The sequence below is a fragment of the Aythya ferina genome (genome assembly GCF_964211825.1).
Source record: "Aythya ferina genome assembly, chromosome: 5".
NCBI classification, from domain to species: domain Eukaryota; kingdom Metazoa; phylum Chordata; class Aves; order Anseriformes; family Anatidae; genus Aythya; species Aythya ferina.
Window position 1 is genome coordinate 18233708 of NC_140301.1, and position 6000 is coordinate 18239707.

At 38.0% G+C, this 6000-nt stretch overlaps 1 long non-coding RNA gene across 1 annotated transcript in view; it reads right to left on the reverse strand.

Moving 5' to 3' along the window:
* Positions 1–1741, reverse strand: part of LOC311437237 — an 85479-nt gene extending 83738 nt beyond the window's left edge. Inside the window, exon 1 of the long non-coding RNA XR_014693384.1 lies at positions 1533–1741. This is a non-coding gene — a long non-coding RNA (uncharacterized lncRNA). The remainder of the gene's footprint in view (positions 1–1532) is intronic.
* Between the last annotated feature and the right edge of the window lie 4259 nt (positions 1742–6000).

The following is a 6000-nucleotide window of genomic DNA, read 5'->3' on the forward strand; positions in this document are numbered from 1 at the left end:
AGGCACTACCCCTGCATGGAATTTCCATTGTGTAGCAATTTATGTATGGCTAGTCTTTGATTAAAAAAAAAAAAAAAAAAAAAAAAAAAAAAAAAAAAAGTGAAATACCTACGAGTTTCCCCCTCTTTCTTTGCAACTATATATATATTTTAAAAACTTTCAAACGGGAACACAGTATCACTTTTACCATTAAAGATGTATATTAAGGCTTATCTACCCTTTAATTTTCATCCCCTAACATTCAGAAGAAAACCTTTCAGATCTTATTTAGGGTAAGCAAGGATTCAAAACTGAAGCTATTCAAAAATTAAATAGCTTGTAGATGTTTCCCTTCACTGAATAAAGAATATTGGATTAGATCATCATAAGAAGACAAATTCAACCATAAGTGGTATGGGAGGAAGTTCTGAAATTTATAAACCTCTCTCAAAATAATTTGTATAAGAAATACAGATTTAAAAACCTAGAACAAGGCATCCAGATTTGAAAATCTTTGACCTTCCCTGTCTTCCTACTTTCCCCTTTCCCTCCTCCCCCTTACTATAGTCACATACACTGGCTGGATTTTATTGTAAACTTTGACAAGAAAAAAAAAAAAAGAGCGTTCCACACATCTGCAAGCATTTTTTATTTGTTTGTTGGCCCAAGCTGACAGCTTTTTTTGAGTTTCCTAGTTTATCAGAAGTCTATCAAAATATTTTGAAGAAAAGGAGCCAGGACACTTTCCCTAGATTTTAGTGCCCTCCAATATTTAAATTCATTCTTCTGTTTTTGTTTGTTTCTTTGTTTGTTGTTTCCCTTATTCATTGCTTTTCTCATTTCTTGAAGATAATATCTGTATTTCAGGAAAAGGAGATGTTTGTTTCATGACAACAAACTGTCTCAGTCTCCTCCTTTTCCGGGTTTAACTTTTTGAGCTTTATTCAAAATTCCTATCATTGGGTTCAATTTTGAAAGGGAGGACTTTGATTGAAAGTTCTCAGCCACCCACACTGGACCTGAAAGGCCACTAGAAATAGCCCTTGTCTGCTTCATTTCTCAGGAACCAGAATAGACACATTCCCTCTGGTCTGCCCTAAGATATGGTTTTGGCTCAGTAAGCAAATGTCAGCTGCAGAAGCAGCTGGCTGCAGAGCAGTTTTCGTGGAAACTGGGAGCCTGTGTCCTCTGAAAAAAAAAAATAATAATACTATTTCACTAACTTATTCTTTTTAATTTATTTTGAATGATCTTTGAAATGGGCAAGAATGACAGGAAAGTCAAATCGTTACCGGTCTTTTGATTTCAGTTTGACTATTGACAATATTACTGTGAATAAAAATAATTATAAATTTATACTGAAACACTGTATGTTAGATATTGGCAAGACCTTTGTACTAAAATGCAACAAGATAAAAGCACAAGCATTATAGGTCTCTGGCTATTATCACAGCTCCCAAAGCTACATACTGACATCAGGAGTCTGACTTTCACACACAAGCAAGACAGGCCTTAGTCCTCACAGGTAAATAATGCCTGAAGATGTCACCTACCTTAATGGCTTTATTGATGTCTGAGTTTTCAAGCAGACTGCAACATTAGAGGTGGGAACTCGGCCAGTCCTCTTAAAGGGATGAAATCCTGCCTGGGAATGGGCGGTAGTGAAGATGTTCCAGTGCCAGCATCCCAGGTGGACTCCCCACAGGAATTAGCAGCACAGCCTGTCACCCGCTGCTGTGGAGATGAGTTCTCTGAGACAGACTTCACCCTGTACCAAGATAAAGAGCAGATGACTGAAACACAATGTTTTCCAAAGAGAAGATAGCTTTTGAGTGGATAACTTTGCAATTTACATACAAAGCTGAGGTAAGGCACAAATGTGACTCCATCACAGATTGCCAAAGCCTCAAACTATCTTAGCCTATCTAGAGCTTTGAACAAAAACAAAACTCTTTAAACTTCTCGAAAGTACCAAATACTCCACTAATCAAAATAATTAGCATCTTTAATGCTCCAGTATTCCTCTGTCCTTACCAATCCTGCAGGTAAACAATCAGGTTTACTCAACCATGATTGTTCTCCCCATGCCTTTATAGATCTGTGTTCCCGATTCCACCTTTCTTTGTTAAGTGAAATATTTGCTTTCCAATATTCCACTGACATTGAAAAACCTGCGGTGAAAGCTAAAATTATGAGTAATGAAATGCATGAGATTGTACTAATTGCTGCAGTCACCTCCTTGACTGATCTATCTGGTGTCATTGGTCTCCTGTGTTCTACATCTCAGGTTGTGTGGTGGGTTTTCCCATCCAATCTTACACCAATCCAGCCCCTTCCAACAACAGATTTTGCTTTGGTTTTGAGTCCCACACCTTCTCAAGACCAGTTTACCTCTCCCTCCTCCCCGCAGCTGCTAGCCAGGGGGATACCCAAACTGCCCCACTCTGGATTTGTGCTGCTTTCTCCTGGGGGTGGCAGAAACAAATGAACAGAGGGCTCTCTCAAAGGATCCTTGTCCTTTGTGCAGGTTTCCTAACTTTAAACGAGGGATGAAAAAAACAAAAACAAAACAAAGCAAATGTGACCCTTGCAATTGAGATCCTTTATTGGCACAAGCAGTCCTATTAAAGTTGAACAGGAATAGACATCATAATAATTAAAGTGGGCATGAGTTGGCTTTGAATTGCAGGAACTCTGGGTGACCACATTTCACTTTCCCTGTCATTGAGTAAGATAGAATTTCCTCCTTCTCATCAAATGGCAGCTCTTTTATTTATGGATTACGTCGATGTTTTGCAAGGAGGTAAAGTTACTGATAAAGTTTTCCTGAAAAAAACACACTGCATTTTTTTTTCAGCTCCACAGATGACTGCAGTTGATCACATATGTTTCCCAGCAGCCATCAGTGTATCCAATTAGAAAGATCACAAAATATTTTAGAGGTCTTAGGATCATTTGGTCAGCCAAAAGATTTGGGCTTTGAAAAAAGAACAAGAAAGCAAATATGGTATGTGCTATTTATCATGACAACCATGAATGGTAAAACATTCTCTTAAAACTAGTTGTACAGATGTAATCTTTAGCATTAAGTAAAAATATGTGTGAAAAGCAGGAGATTTCTTTTTTTTTTTTTTTACTATTATCTTATACATATAATAAATCACTGAATTGCAATCCTCACTATATCATTGAACTGCTAGGAAAGGACTGGGTTTTCACGGTCAGAAACCATTTCAAAAAGGAAAAATAATCAAACTCTGCCTGTCCTTGAAAGAAAACATGACATCTTTAGTTAACAATTTCCATTACTTAAAAGGATGGAAATATTATATAAATGTAGCTTTTAGTTTTGACAAGTTCTTTTTAATTTTAATCTTCAGCTCTAATATGACAAGAGCGCTGTGTAGAAGAATCTTCAAAATAAAAATTGTTATTTGGATACTTCTATTTCCAGAATTAAAATCTATTTTAAATGCTTTCATTCTAGAATGTTAATGACAGCAAGGAAAACAAATTTGCTGCAGAAACAGAGGGGACAAGATGTCCAAGTAAGTTATCAGTTCTTGGTTCAAAGTCTGAAAATGGCTTTGTAGCATCTGTATTTCTCATGCAATTAATTTCTTGATTTTCCACTAATGCTTATGTTTATGATGTCTTCCCAGTACTCTGTAAATAACTTCACAGGACCTGATAGTTGAAACCATTGGGCTTCCAATCCATACAAACAGACCAGTTAGCTGAGATTGAGTTGTTATCGGATTTTTGTGTTTTTGAAATAAATAACTTAAAAAAAAAGAGCAAAAGAAAGCAACTGAGAATTAAGGACAGGAAAAAACAAAAACAAAAAGACAAAACCAGAAGAAACACTGAAAAAAATGATATTGAGGAACGCTAAGAAAATAGACTTCTGAGCTAAGTATTGCTTGTGAAAAGGCCTTTGAACTGTTTATAAATATTATTCCTTGATGCTTGATGCCTTCAAGAAAACAAAGCTCTGTATATGTATGTGAGCAATCAGGACTATATGAAAAATTCTTCTTCATTGAAAAAAATGGTAAAACCTATAATTCTATAGCTAATCAATCAATTTTAAAAAGGAAAAAGTCAGTCTTCAATTTTATTACGTGCCTTTCAGATGCAACTTTGGCCACTCAGGTCTCCTGAGCATCACGTTAGCAGTATTAGAGACATCCGACATTAGAGACCCCACGCAAAATCTTCTAAGCAACTAGAGTCCTCCCTCAGACTTTAAAACTTTCTGGACTTTAAACCTTCTCTTGTGGATATGATTTATACTCCTGCAGCACCCAAGCACTCAAGCTAAGACTGAGGCCCGTTGAACTGACCACTTGACCAGCCATCCTCTGAAAAAAACAGCCCGTTCCTGTTGCTGGATGCCTGCATCCTTGGATAGATGACTGGAATGGGTCACTGGTATATTTTGTTTTAAGCACTGCAACAGAGCATCCCTCTTGCAGAAGCTGAGCCCACACTCTGGGACTGCCAACCCAATGCCCTAAGCATTATGCTAGCAACGTGTTGTGCTGCAGCTCTCCTGCCAGAGGGCTTGACCTTCCACTAGCAGTGTTGGGACAGAGCTGTTAAACCCCTCAGGACAAAAGGAGTTCTGCAAGACCTTGTTAGACGTTGAACGTAAATAGGTATATTGTAGCCTTGCATGCAGTCCATTTTACTTGTGCAAGTATGTTTTGTGTTAAACACATAAAACACAGAGTGGGTTTTAATGGTTGATCAGATCCCGTTAAAGCAAATTGCATGTTTAAATACAGAGGATGAAAGGGCCTCTATTATTCTACAAATTTCTAGCAGCATTGCACCTTAAAAGGAATTTTATAGTAAATTTGTAGCTTTGCAACCAGCTCATGAACCAGAGGGCATAAAAAGGACATGTGTTCCAAGAGCAAATGCATTCCATATTTCAGAAATAATAAGTTCTTGCTTGAACCCAAATCCCATCGAGGCAAGTAAAGGTTTTTGCATCCATGGGAAGTAGGACTTCAGCAGAACATTATTTCATTAAGGCTGCTAACCTTGTCTACGTTATAGACAATCAAGACACAAGTAAAAAGCCCCTGCTGTATACCAGAATGCCACAGAACCCTCCTTGCCCTACACTTTAATTGCAATCCATCCAAACATTCAAGAATAAAGATCTACATAAATGGAAACACCGACCCTGCTGATCAGGCTCATCAGAAGTGAAAAGATTGAAATACCCTAATAGCAAACTCTAGTAATAAGATTTGTGAAGAAAGATTTGTGAAGGAAATACCATGTATCTGTAGCTGATGGTGTACAATTCTTGAGTACAAGAATTTATGCAAGTAAACCTTGACATAGCCAGGAAGAAACTTTTCATGTAGTCCTAGAATTAGTCTCTTTCTGCTAAATGAAGGCTGTAGGATTAGAAGGTGCAAAACACACATACCTCACATAGCCTTCACCTACAGTCATGCCTGAGCCTCTATGCTGTGTATTTAGACAGATGCCTGTAAACTTGTAAAAATGCTGTTGTGTGTTTTAGGTTGAACTGTGTTTAAACCAGTGAAATACCATGCACACTGCAGCCTACAGCTGTTAGGAATGCAGATGCCACTTAACCAGAAAAAGAGCAGGCAAATACTTAAAAATGGAAAAAATCTAGAAACTGAAGGCTCTAGTCTTCTTCAGATGAATCTTGCTGGAGCTAATAGCTGGGATTTAAGGTGCTATCACCATCAGCTAGCTGTTCCAGTTCTGTGCTAGAGGGTTTCACCATGATGTTCCCATCACGTCCCTTTAGCTGCCATCAATTTTGTTTTAAAACACTGCACCATAAGCCACAGTAACAGAGGATCTGACATAGTCTTGCTCCTTGTGCCTTTTTGTAGGCATTGGTAACCCCTTCTGCTGCCCCAGCAAGGTTCAGCAGAGGTTGTCAGCTGGAGCCCTGAACATTTTGCTAGGGCAAAGGCAGTGAAAGTGAGAGTACGTGACCATTTGCTGCCTTTGATGAGGTAA